Raw genomic sequence first — 13735 nt, 5'->3', positions numbered from 1 at the left:
CATGTGTGTGTGATTGTCTGAGTTTGTTTGCTTATGTGCGTCTGTGCAGTTATTTCTGTGTGTGTGTTACTTTCTAAGTATGGGCATGTTTGTTTTCTGTGTGTATATTTTGGCGTGAGCATCTGTTTCCTTTCTGTCAGTTTGCCTGTGTTTTTCTGTATAAGTGAATATGTTAGCTTTTGGTGTGTGTATGTGTGCTTGTTTCTGTATGTGTGTCTTTGCATTTCTGTAATTGTGTGCGTGTGTCTTTCTTAGTGAGTTTCTCTTTGTGTATTTGTGTGTTTTTTTGTGTATTTCTGTGCCAAAATATTTTTGAGAGATGTTGTGTTTACACTTCAGTGTGTCCTTGTGTGCGAGTATATGTGTATGTGTGCATTTATGCATGTGTGTTTTCGCATGTGTGTTTGTGCATTTCTGTGTGCATATGTTTATTATATTTGTGTGTATGTGTGTGTGTATGCATGTGAGTGTGTGTGTGTGTGTCTGTGTACTTGTGTCTGTGCATGAGGGAGGGGGAAAGGGCATGCATTTCTCCCTTTTTATTCATCCACGTGATTTGGCCTTCGCTGGCTGGGCCAGCATTGATTGCCGATTCTTAGTTGCCCTTAAGAAGGCGGTGGTGAGCTGCAACCCATGTTGTACAGGTCGACCCACAGTGCTGTTAGGAAGGGATTTCCATGATTTTCACCCAGTTACAGTGAACGAACAGTGATATATTTCCATCACAGTATGGTGAATGACCTGGAGGGGGAACATCCAGGTGGTGGTGGTGTTCCCATCTCTCCATTGCCCTTGTCCTCCTAGGTGGTGGTGGTCGTGGGAGTTGGAATGTGCTTCCTAAGGAGCCTTGGTGAATCCCTGCAGTGCACCTAGAAGCTGGCACATACTGTGGTGACTCTGCGGCAGGGGTGGAGGGAGAGAATATTTGCAGATCTGTGGTGCCAATCTAACATGCTGCTATTTCCTGGACGGTCCCCAGCTTATGGTTTGGCGTTGATGCTGAGATCACCCAAGGCATCTCACTTCTGATTGTATATTAAGGTGCCGCCACATCTGCTGGGACATGGCTGCTGGTGGGACAGGATATACCCCAGGTTGGTGAAGGTGCAGTCTGTCACATTATCTGTCACTTATGATTCTGCAACAATGACATGCCAGGGTGGTGATTGACTAGTGTATGTGGCACCTTTCCCAACGTTGGCATTAGCCCCCAGCTGTTAGCATGAGGAGGCTTTGCAGTGTCGACAGGGCTGAGATTGGCATTGTCATTTCTGGTGCTTAGGTCAATGCGGGGTGCTCCATCTGGTTTCATTACTTTTCATGTGACTTTGTGAATGTTTGTTACAAGTGAGTGATACACAAGGCAATTTAAGAGTGGACCACAATGCTGTGGGACAGGAGTCACAAGTAGACCATTATGACAATGGATTTCCTTCATTAGATTGAACCAGCTGGGTGTTTAGAACAATCGACATAAGCCTTATTGTCATCAATGTCATCACAATTCCAGATTTTACAAGAATTCAAATTCCACCATCTGGCGTGGCAGGTTTAGAACCCGAGTCCACAGAGCAGCAATGTTGGAATCTGGATTTTTAGGCCAGCGACACTACGATTGTGTCATCACCTTAGTGTTTGTGCGAGTGCATGTGTGTATGTGTTTGTGTGTGTGTTTTATGCATGCGCATGCGTAAGCATGTGTGCATGTGTGCGTGTTTGTGCATCTTGGTGTTTTTGTGTGAAGCTGTGTGTGCATCTGTGTGTGTGTATGTGTGTATCTGTGTGCGTGTGTGTGTGTGTGTGTGTCTGTGTGTCTGTGTGTGTGTGTGTGTGTGTATGTCTGTGTGTGTGTGTGTCAGTCTGTGTGTGTGTGTCAGTGTGTGTGTGTGTGAGTCAACTTGTGTGTGTGTCTGTGTGTGTGTGTGTCTGTGTGTGTGTGTCTGTCTGGGTGTGTCTGTCTTTGTATGTGCGTGCGAATGTGTATTTCAGAGAAAGAGAAAGCATTTGTTTCTCTGTGCATTTTTGTCTCTGTGCTTGTATGAATGTTTGAATGTTTGCTACTCTATGTGAGCCTGTCTGTGTGAGCACGTGTGAGTGTGTGCATGTGACAGAGAGAGAGTGCTAGTACTTCTCGTTGTGTTTGTGTTTCTGCTTGTGTGTATCTCTGTGTGTTTTCTGTGCATATGCATTGGTGTGTATGCTTGCATGAGATTCCCTGTGTTTGTGTCTGTATGTTTGTCTTAAGGTTTGTGTCTCAATGTGTGTGATTTTGTATGTGCGTGTAATAGAGCATTTGTGGTAGTTTGTGTGTGTGTGTGTTTGTGTATGTGTGCATGTTTGTATTTCTGCATTTGTATAAGTGTACATGTGTAGTGTACGTGTGAGAGAGTGCATGTGAGATTGTATTTTAGTGTATGTGTGTATGTGTGTGATTGTGTGAGTGAGTGAGCAAGAGAGAGAGAGAGAAAGAGAAATAAAGAATGAGACAGAGATTGAAAGAGAGAGAGTTCTTGTTTTTGCATGTGTAGATTTATGAGAAACAATGTGCACGGTATTTTTCTTTGCATTTGTGTTTATGCCTGTATGTATGTTTGTGTGTCTGTGTGTTTGATTTTTTGCATTCTGTCCATTGCAATTAAGTGCACATGTGCTGTCAGTTTGCCTGTGCTTGCTTGAGGGTATGTATATGTCACCTTGAGAGAGTTATTGTCTGAACAAGTGAATGCCTGTGCGTGCGATTGTGTGGATGTGTTTGTGTACATTTTTCTAGCTGTTTATCTATTTGTGCGTGTGTGCGTGCATGCTTTTCAGTGCATTGGTGTGACAGAGAATGCCTTTCCGATTTTGTTCACATGTGAGTGCGCCAGTGTGTGAAAGTATGAGTGTGGGTATGTGCGAATTTCTGCATGTATGCTTGTGTGATTGTATGTGAGATTATGTGTGCACAAGTGTATGTACTTTTGATCCTGTATCTGTTTTTTTTTTTGATGGCATGTGTGTTTGTTTGCATTTTTGGGTGATTGTTTCTACTGCAGTGTGTTAGAAGAGAGAACGTGTTTGTGTCATAGTGTGTGTGTATGTGTGGTGTCTGTCTGTGTGCATGTATGATTGCCTGTGCATGAATGTGTATGTGTGTGTCTGTGTGTGAGTGCCTGTGCCTGAATATGTGTGTGCGTGTGGTTTTGCGTGTGTGTGTCAATGCCTGAATGTGTTTGTGCATGCAAGTGAGTGAGTGAGATAGAGAGACAGAGGGAGAAAGAGGAAGAGAATGTCTGTTTTTTTTCTTTTGTGAGTGTGCCTTTGTGGGTGTGTTTGTTTTTATGTGTGTCCATGTCAATATGTGCTTCTGTGTAATTAGGTGAGCGTGAGCTTCAGTGCCTATGATGTTTTTCTGTGCATGTCAGTGCGTGTGTGCATGCATGTGAGTCTGTTTACAAGGGCTTGAGTGAGTGTCCATGTGTGTTTGTATTTGTGTGTGTGCACATTTTGATTGTGCAATTGTGTGTATGTGTGTGAGAGAAAGAGAGAGAAAGGGGCAGAGAGTGAGAGAGAAAGAGATAAAATAAATATTGTTTCTGAGAGTTGGTGTGGGTGTGCGTGAAAAGATAAGAATATAACACATATTTCCAAGAGAAGTTTAATATCACATATCACAAAAGACCATCAGACACAGGTAAGCCATTGCAGCTTTATAGGCAAAACACAAGTTATAAAACATTTTTTGTGCTCTGCTTTGACAGTAAATACATGGTCCATAGTAACTAAAATGCAGCTTGTGGTCAGGTTCACCACTGAAACCAAGTGACAGATGTCATCCATATCAGATGCTCTGCCCAGAACAATGATACACGTTGAGACGTCAAGTCTCACCGAAATCCAACTTTCACACAAGAGGCTCCAATATCCAATCTTCAAAACCTCGCCTTGTAATCCTCTGCCAAACTGTCACTTTCTCTCAGATGGTGCGTGCAAAGTCTCACTTCCAGGCCTTCGAACTCTCCTTCTGATGTTCCCACTCCCGTAGGTCACTACATGCATTCAAGTTGTCTTTAACGCCATCTCTCTCACCGATTCAGCCAGCAACAGCACAACTGCTTCACATGCCCACAGCAAAGAGTTACCGACCCTCAGTTGTCTCTTGGACCTTCTGATGTCTCAAGAATTTATCTTTTTAATGTGAAGCCTTAAGGTTGCACTTGGGCCCTTTATCTGCCTTTCACCCTAAACTTCACTCAACGGGACATATTCCCAGCTTCCTGTGCCTCCGTTTACTACAAGTTTTTTTTTTGTTTGTTTTTTTTCTCTGGGATTTTCTCTTGATTCACTCCCTTGGAATGAGTGACATCTGTTTTTATCTTTGATCTTGCTCCTTGTCCCTTTAACCCAGTCTATCTGGAGTCTTTCTATGCTAGTGGTGTAGTGGACAGGCAGGGAAAGAGGTGGTGGAGGGTGGGAGAGTTGGGGAGATTGCGGGGGCGCTGCCACTCTGTATGTCTCTTGCTTGACTAAATCCGAATTTTCCACACCGTGTTTGCTTCACTTACCTTCGAGTCGTAAAGCAGTCCTGGGGAATGCAGGCTCCTTTCAAAAGTCAAATTAAAACTCAAATTAGGAATTGGTCAAAACACAAATGCGGAAAATAAAAATGGAATGTAAGCTTTAAAGTTAAAACACTTTCCAAACACCCACAGATAGAAGTATAACTTACTTCAATTCTCTCCACTTCCTCACAGTGTATGCGTGTGCGTGCGCGTGTATGAGTGAAAGCTTTTATTTAATTCAATTTTGTGAAATGAGGGCTTCGCTGGCTCAGCCAACATTTATGTTTCATTCCTATTTGATCTTTAAGAGAGTGTTTTTCTTTGTTTGTTTCTGTTTGAGAATGTGTCTGAGTATGTATGTGCTTATCTGTGTGTTTATGTGTGTGTTCGTTTCCTGTGGTTGTCAGCGCATGGGTGCCTGCAAAATAATGTCTATTTTAATGCTCGAGTGCGTGAGCGTGTGTGTTCTGTTGGTGCCAGTTAGTATGTGTGCGTGTGCAAGATCATGTATGTATTAAAGTTTGATTATGTGTGTAACTTTGTATTTGTATAAGTGACTGAGTGCTTGCACATGTTTGTGTCTGTGTGCCTGAGCATGCGTTCTTCTGTTATCGAGTTGTATTTGTGTGTGTTGTTTGTGTGTATGCGTCTGTGTCTGTGACAGTTTTGTTTTCTTTCACACAAAAAAATATTTTCAAGGGATTTGGTCTTTGTTGGAGGGGCCAGCATTTATTTTCCATTCCTAATTGCACTTGAGAAATGTAAGTCGGTTTCTGTGTATGTTTTTGGCAGAGATCATTAAAGAGGAAGGAACAAATAAGATGCTTCTCTACGCTCTCTGTAATGCACATTACACCATTGATTCTTCCACAGATTCCGGGCACTCATGACGTCTCTCTTCACGCTGAGTCCCGTTATCCCTTCACTCCCACCGTATGGTCCCTCCAATATATCCCAATCATCCGTCACTCCTTCCTCCACTCCCTCCTCAAACCCAGTGTTTTTTTCTTTAATCACTGTTTCCTTGCAATGTCTCACAGGCCACCCTCTTCGTACTCTGATGCACAATTAATTCATTACACCGCTGAATGTTTCCAATCTTTTGAAAATATCAAAAGCTCCTCAATCAAACCGGTCATTTCTTCCCAAGCCTGATGAATGATTTCATTGTTGATTTACTTTCCATGCAGTGAACTTGCTCACAATTCTGATACTGAATCGGAAGAACTGTGGTCTGACCAAATGCCTCACTTGTTACCTGGTGGCTATGTCAGTGGCGGATCTATCGGTCATTATCCTGGACCTGACATTGAGACACAATCCGAATGTCTTTCGGGGAAAGTTTATTTTCCTGTATTCCATCGCCATGTATAAAATCCACGTTGTCTTGCTTTATCAGCTCTGACTGTTCTGTCTGGTTCACCATCACGTTTACCTTTGAACGATTTGTGGCCATTTGTTGCCCGAAAGTGAAAAGTAAACATTGCAGCGAGAAAGCGGCGGCAGTGACTCTGGAAAAAGAGACTGAGCCGTTTAAAGAGCATGTTCAGGTACATTTTGCTAACAGTTCGGGGTCTTAATATGAATTATGCCTTGGTTTGTTTTATCACAGAAGATGATCAGCTCTCTCGGTTCTGGACAACGATCGAGTTCCTCCACCACATTCTAACTCCGTGTGTCCCATTTGTCCTGATTCTGCTGCTCAATGTTCTCACCGTCAGACACATTTTACTGAGCAGCAGAGTCCACAGGAGACTCCGGGTTCACAGCAGTGGGGAGAGACCCAGAGACTTTGCTAATTTGATCCTGTTATGGCCAACGTTAATGGTGTTTTCTGTCTTGCTCCGAAAGCTGAATTTGGGGTGTGTTACTGTTTATTTCGATTGGTTTGCTCTTGAATTGCGTTTCACGCTGCAGCTCCTGAGCTGCTGCACTAATGCTATGATTTACGACGTGACATAGACTCCGTTCAGACAGCAGGTCAAGAATGTTCTGAAATATCCCTTACTCCAGTTCTTCCAGCTATTCAATGAGGAGAAAATGCCAATCACTGAGAGCTTCCAATGACCGGGCTACCTGTCCATCATTGATACCCCTCAGTAAAACACAACTCCTATAATCACTGCCATCCTATTGGCCGGGGTTGCTGCCCATCATGGATAACCTTCACTGATTTGACATAAATAATGCACCTCTGAATATTTCTGCCTTCCAAATGGGCAGTTTGCTGGTCCATCCTGGACACTCCTTACTGACTGGACAGAGAAAACCAACATGTAACAATCCAGCCCTCTCATTGGCTGAGCTGACTGTCCACGATCGTTATCGGTCACTGACTGACATAAATGCAACTTCTGAACACATCCACACTCCCAATGGCCGGGAAGCATTTCCATCATTAATACTCCTCAGTGAATGGATGAATGAAACTCAACAATCGCTGCCTGTCCATCAATGATGCTGCAGTCTGATTGGGCTGAATAGCGCACACCCTCCCAAGCCGGCCCTCCGATTGGCCCGGCTGCCTTTCCATCATGGACACCAGTCTCTGATTATACAGGAATGCACAACTGACAACATCTCTGCACTTCCATAGGATGAGCCGACTGTCTATCATCAATAACGCTCATTGATTGGACAGAAATGCACCTTCTGAGCACATGCACACTGCCATAGCGTGCCGGTCATCAAGGTGCCTCAAACAGAATGAACAGAAATAAACTAGAGCTAAAAGCTCTGTTGTACAAACAGATGGAGTGCATGGTCCATCACTGCTTTCAATCACTGAATAGACACCAAAACATATCTACTAACAGCTATGAACTCCCAATGTCCGGTGCTGCCTGTCCATCATAGTGATCCCTCACACTAACCAGAAAGGAATCCCTCTATCGGATGATGGCAAGACATCTCTAAGAGAGAACCAGAGGAGGGACGGATAAAGTCAATTCATAAATATGATGGTGGGTAGGGGTCAAGGCTAAGTGATTGCTGGTAAATTCAAGATGAACTTGGGGATTAAAGGGGAATTAGACAGGGGAAGCACGCGCGAGGGAGAGAGGGAGAGAGGCAGAGACAGAAAGGGAGAAAGAGAGAGACAGAGAGAGAAAGGTAGAGAGAGAGAAAGAGAGAGAGATAGACTGAAATGGGGGGTAAAGAAAGGGAGGCGGAAAGTGGGGGAGATAGAGGAAAGAGGCAGACAGAGTCAAAACGGGGCAGAGAGGAACGGAAAGGGGAAGAGAGGGGCGGAAATTGGCAGAGACAGAAAGTTCGAAAGAGACAAAAAAGGGTGAGAGACAGACGGCAAGGGGGAAAGAGAAACGGAAAGGGGGAGAGAGAGACGGAAAGGGGGAGAAAAAGATGGAAAGGGGGAGAGAGAGATGGAATGGGAGAGTGGGAGTTGGAAAGGGAGAGAGAGAAAGTGTAACGGGAGAGAGAGAGAGAGAGCCAGGGGTTCACAGAATACTAGGGGACAGAAAAAGGCCCTTGGGCACATCCTGTCCGCAAGGGTACAGCACTACCTAACTATTCTAGTCCCATTTTACAGCACTCAGCCCACAGTGTTCTAAGTCATACCATCACATGTACACATCTGAATAACGCTTAGATGTTATCAGGTTTTCTGCCTCTAACAGCTTTTCAGGCAGTGAGCCCCAGATGCCCACCACCCTCAGGGTGTAAAAACAAATCTTCCGAACATCGCCTGTAAACCTCCAGCACCTTAACATAAATCGTTACCCCGTGGTTAGTTATCACTCCTCCACGGGGAAGAATTGCTTATTGTCTGTCCTAGCTATGCCTTTCATACTTCTGTACAGCTCAATCATGTCACTCCTCAATCTCCTCTGCTCCAAGGAAAATAACCCCAGCTTATCCAACCTTTCCTCTAAACAACTAATTTCCAGCTCATGCAAAATTCTTATACATCTCCTCTACAATCTCTCTCTCCTGCAATACGATCCTTCCTAGAGGATGAATTGCAAAATTGCATGCAATCATTTAGCTGTGGCCGAAGAGCGTTTCATACAGTTCCAGCACTCCCTCCCTGCTCTTATATTTTATGCATCAGCTAATGCAAGCATCCCATATGCCCTTTGAACCACCTTATCTATCAGTCATGCCACTTTAAAGGTCTGGTGGACATGTTCACCAATGTCCCACTAAGACTCCGCACTTGCCAGTGACCTACCAATCATCTTGTATTCCAGTGCCCAGTTTGTCCTGCCCAATGCACAGCCTCATACTTATCAGTATTAAATTCAATTTTCCACTGATCAGCCCAACTGACTAGCCCCTCTATATCCTCCTGTAACCTAAGGCTATTCTCTAGCACTATTTATCACCCCACACATTTTTGTGTCATCCGTGAACTTACTGATCAGCCCTCCTGCACTGAGGGCTAAATTGTTAATATTTACGAAAAACTGCGATGGACTAAACAGCGATCCCTGCAAAAGCCCATTGGACAGAGACCCCCAGTCAAAAAAAAACAACCTTTGAACATTATCCACAGTTTCATGCCTCTCAACCTATTGTGGACCCAGTTTGAATAGCCTTGAATCCCATTAACTCTTTCTTTGGTTATCAGTCCACCATGCGGGACATTATTAGAAGCCTGGCTGAAAGCCGAGTAGACTACGTCAAATACTTTACCGTCATCTAGACATCTGGTCACCTCTTCGACAAATTCATTCAAATTGATCAGGCATGATCTCCCCTTAAATAAAACCATGCCGACTGTCCTTGATGAATCCCTGTCTGTGCAAGTGTAGATTATTTCTGTCCCTCAGAATTGCTTCCAATGGTTCCCCCGACACCGACGTTAGACCGGATGGCCTTTAGTTCCTTGTATTACCCTTCCTCCCTTCTTGAATAACGGTGCTGCTTTGGCTGTCCTCCAGTCCCACAGCACCTCTCCTGTCGCCAAGGAAGTTTTGAAAATTATGGCCAGCTCCCCTGCTATCTCTCCCCTGCCGTACTCAAAAGCATGGGATACATTTCTTCCGGGCCTAGAGATTTCACTACTTTTAAGTCTGCATGGCCACAAAGAAACTCCTCCGCTTTTATGTTAATTTATTAAATTATGCCACAGTCCTTTTTAACTGATTTCCATACCCACGTCGCCCAACTCACTCGTGAATATCAGCAAATTATCCATTTAGAACTCTAGCTACGCCTTCCAGCTCCTCACACAAATTACAGCTGTGTTATTAATGGGCCTTATTATTTCCCAATTTATCCACTTACTCTTAATGTACTTGTAAAGTAGCATTGCATTGTCCTTTAGTTTACCTGCCATTGTTTATTCATGCTCATTTTTGCTCTCCTAATTTCCGTTTCAGTTCCCCCTCCACCTATACATTCTATCCGGATCTCGGGCTTCCATAGTTTTGAGCCCTCCGTATCTGCCATAAGCCTCCCCTTTTCTCCTTATCTAACACCGTATTTCCCTCGACACCCAGTGTTCCCTGGATTTGTTGGTTGCAGCGCTTATCTTTTACTGGAACATGTTGATTCTGCAGTCACCCGAATCCCTTCTTGAATGAAGCCAGTGCTCTGACACAGATTTACCTAAAAGTTGCTTCTCCTAGTCCACTCTGGCAAAATCATTTCTGATCCTATAAAAATCGGCCTTCCAACAATTAGGAACATTGATTTCTTGCCGATCCTTATCCATTTCTATAACAACATTAAATCTAATGTAATGGTGATCAATATCTACAAAACTCTCCTCCTGTACCACTTGCCCGCCTACATTTCCTGCAATGAAGTCCAGGGTAATCCCCTGTCCTCGAAAATCTTCTACCTACTGTTTTGAAAAGCTCTCCTGGATGCATATTAAAAAAATCCAGTCCTTATAAAATATAATACTATGCCCAACCCATTTAATGTTGGGGAAGGTGAAATTCCAGGCCAATAATACCCTTTTATTTTGACATTTGTCTGAAATTTGCCTACATATCTGCTCTGTACTCATGAGTGTGTGGCATCGTAACTAATTCAGAGAATTTTTACAATTGAGTTGTTCTTTTTTAACCTGCTTCCAACCTCCCTAACTTCTGTCTCCAGGACCTCCTTCCTCTTTTTACTTATGTCTTTGGTAACAATATGCACCACCATCCCTGTTTGATTGACGTCGTCCTTTAGAATCACACAGTGCAGAAGAGGCCTTTTGGCCAATCTAGTCTTCACTAACGTGAGGAACACGTGCCCTACCTACCTAATCCCATTTATCACCATTTGGCCCATAGGCTTGAATGTTATGACGTGCCAAGTGCTCATCCAGGTTCTTTTTAAAGGATGTGAGGCTACCCGCGTCCACCACCCTCCCAGGCAATGCATTCCAGACCGTTAACACCCTCTGGGTAAAGAGGTTCTTCCTCACACCCCCCCACCCCCCACTAAAATTCCTGCCCCTCACCTTGAGCATATATCCCCTTATGACTGACCGTTCAACTCGGAGGAACAACTAGTCTCCATCAAACCTTTCCATGCCCCTCATAATCTTGCACACCATGATCAGGTCGCGCCTCAGTCTTCTCTGCTCGAATTAGAACAACCCATGTTTATTCAAACTCTCCTCATAACTTAAGTCTTTCATCCCAGGAAACATCCTGGTGAATCTCTTCTTCACACCGTCCAATGCAATCACACCCTTCCTATAATGCGGCCCTGTGTGGTTACCAGGAGGCTTCTGTCCCCCAATGATTCATACAATGATATGATGATGAGGCACATTAAGAACACATTCGGCCCATCTTTCCTAGCGAGGCTCTTGGAATGAGCTCCGGCCTTAGTTCTACTCGTCTCTCCATAACCATGCAACCTCCCAACATCACGGGTTTATTGAAACGCATTCTGATGGTTATAACGGAATCTACACCACCGTCTCAGGCTTTGATTTCCAGATTAAAACAGTCCGCTGCATCAAAGACACTCTTCTCATTCTCCCTCTCTGATTATTGCATCAATTCTCTACCCTCTGGTAATCGCCTCTACTCTCAATGGAAGCACTTTATTTTCATTTACTTCAGAAAGCCTTCCGCATTTCGGCAGCTTCATTAAAACTCCCACGTCCACTGCTGTATGGAGATCGCTCCCGCTTCCTACTCTTTGCAGATAACTGTCGCCCCGCATCTCTGGTTCTATTCTTGTAAATACCCTCTGCACTTTCTCCAGCACCTTGTCCCATTCTCTAAAGTGTTGTGCCGGAGTGTGTGAGAATACTCCAGCTGGGCTCTGGGATCAGTTATCCAAAAAGGGTCAGCATAACTTTCTGTTTTCGGATTGTACTCCCGTCTCTGCTTTCTGATTCCGTGTGGCATTAGAGATTTCAAATAAGCGGACTGATTGTTGCAGTCCAAGTGACTGTCCCTGCCTCTGTCTGTCACCCATACACAAACCCTCTTCGACAGTCACTGTCTCCTGTATTTAAATACTTTGCACTCCAGAAACGGTGTTTCCGATTCCACATAGATTGGAGGGGTCCAAAGCTGCAGCTCACTACCACCATCTCAAGGGCAATTATGGATGGACAATGAAAGCTGGCTAAGCCAGTGTAGCCCACAATCCGTGAATGAATAATTAAACTTTAATAAGGAAGTCCATCACACTTCCGGTCCCGCAATTAGTTTTTAACTCCTGAAAGGATAGAACCAACCGTACTTTTTCAGAAGAATTTTTTCATGTCTGAAGTAATCCAAGGATTTCGCTAGTCTTTTTCAACAACTCGTTAATATTGTGGTTATGAATCCTGCCCGTCACGCAGGAGACGTAATTCGATACCCCGATGAAGAAAAGTGTCTCTCCATTTGGAAAGAGCACAGGAGATTAGTAACAGACATCAGAATTGGAAATGAGTTGAAATGCAGGAGGCAGTGAGTTCCATTTTTTTTTAAAGCTGCATATCAGCGGCAGGCAGAAGCATGAACAGGTTTTTTGTTTAACAGAAATTGAGAACCCCTGAGAGGAAAGGCCCTTCACACCAACAGCCAGGCGACATTTCCAGGTGTGCCTTAATGTGCTGGATCTTTCACCTAAGCTGGGCTGAATGCGAATTTCGGTTTAAATAGTGAAATAATAGCTTGAATCCATACCATTTTCCTGAAACTATATACTTTGAAACAGAGAGTATCTGGTTACATTCATTTTGGTAATGAATAACGAGCCAGAATTCATTAATAATCTGACAGCAAACGTGTATCTTGTGAACAGTGACTTTAACATGAGAGAGCAAATTGTATTGCAACTTCTGCCACCATTTTTTTCCTATTTTTATTTTTTCTTAATTCCTGTTCATCGCTGTCCGACGACAGCGATTGAGGACCCTGCCATTCACTCCACTCCACCCCCTCATAATTTATTTATTTATCTTCCATATTACCTTTCCATCTTGGATGTAGTACTGCAAACTGCAGTATTCTCGTTATTTTGACTTCTGTCGCTTCACAAACCCCTGCCCTCCAGCCCAATTCATTTAATATTGATTTAATTCTGCTTAGAAGTGATAAAACTCAATAAAAATGCCGCCATCTTCTAAAAGTAAATTAGATCTCCGCTTGATATTTTCATCACACACAAATACAGAAATCCATAGCATACTTCAATTTTCAAGCTAAAACTCGTACCCAGCGGCCTCAAATACAAATATAGTTAATTAAGTTGTCTCTAATTCCGAACAAAATAAAATTAGGATGGATGCTACAAGTCACCTGATCACAGTGTCGGTTATTTTTCCGGGACCTATCTCCAGCAGTTTTAATAACAAAAATATTATTCCTTCAGCTCCTGCAATTTCAAATGCCAATGCAAATTTCCCTTGGAAACAACGAAGGTAGAGGAAGTGCAAAGGAACTGGCTTCCCCGTTCAGAAATATCAAGTAAATTGAAGCGCTAAACGCATTGCACTGGAAAAGTTGTTTTTAACAACCTTGTCTATCTCCAACAATGTAGTTCTGGCACGGAACACAGAAAACAATTTTTCAGCTGCAACTTACCATTGCTAGGTCAGGTCACATCACCCAACCCTCTGACCTTTTGGACAGTTTTAATAATTTATCTTTAGGCTGCACAGTCTTTCTGCTGCTTAAACATCAAATGTACACGACTTCAGAAACCCGCTATCAGATGTCAACTCAAGGAAGCCTCTTTAATATTAAAAGTCTCTGATGATTTCTTGTGAACCGTACTAAAAG

Source organism: Carcharodon carcharias, chromosome 18, assembly GCF_017639515.1.
Source record: "Carcharodon carcharias isolate sCarCar2 chromosome 18, sCarCar2.pri, whole genome shotgun sequence".
NCBI lineage: Eukaryota > Metazoa > Chordata > Chondrichthyes > Lamniformes > Lamnidae > Carcharodon > Carcharodon carcharias.
The sequence above is the reverse complement of the archived record's forward strand: the minus strand, read 5'-3'. Positions refer to the sequence as shown.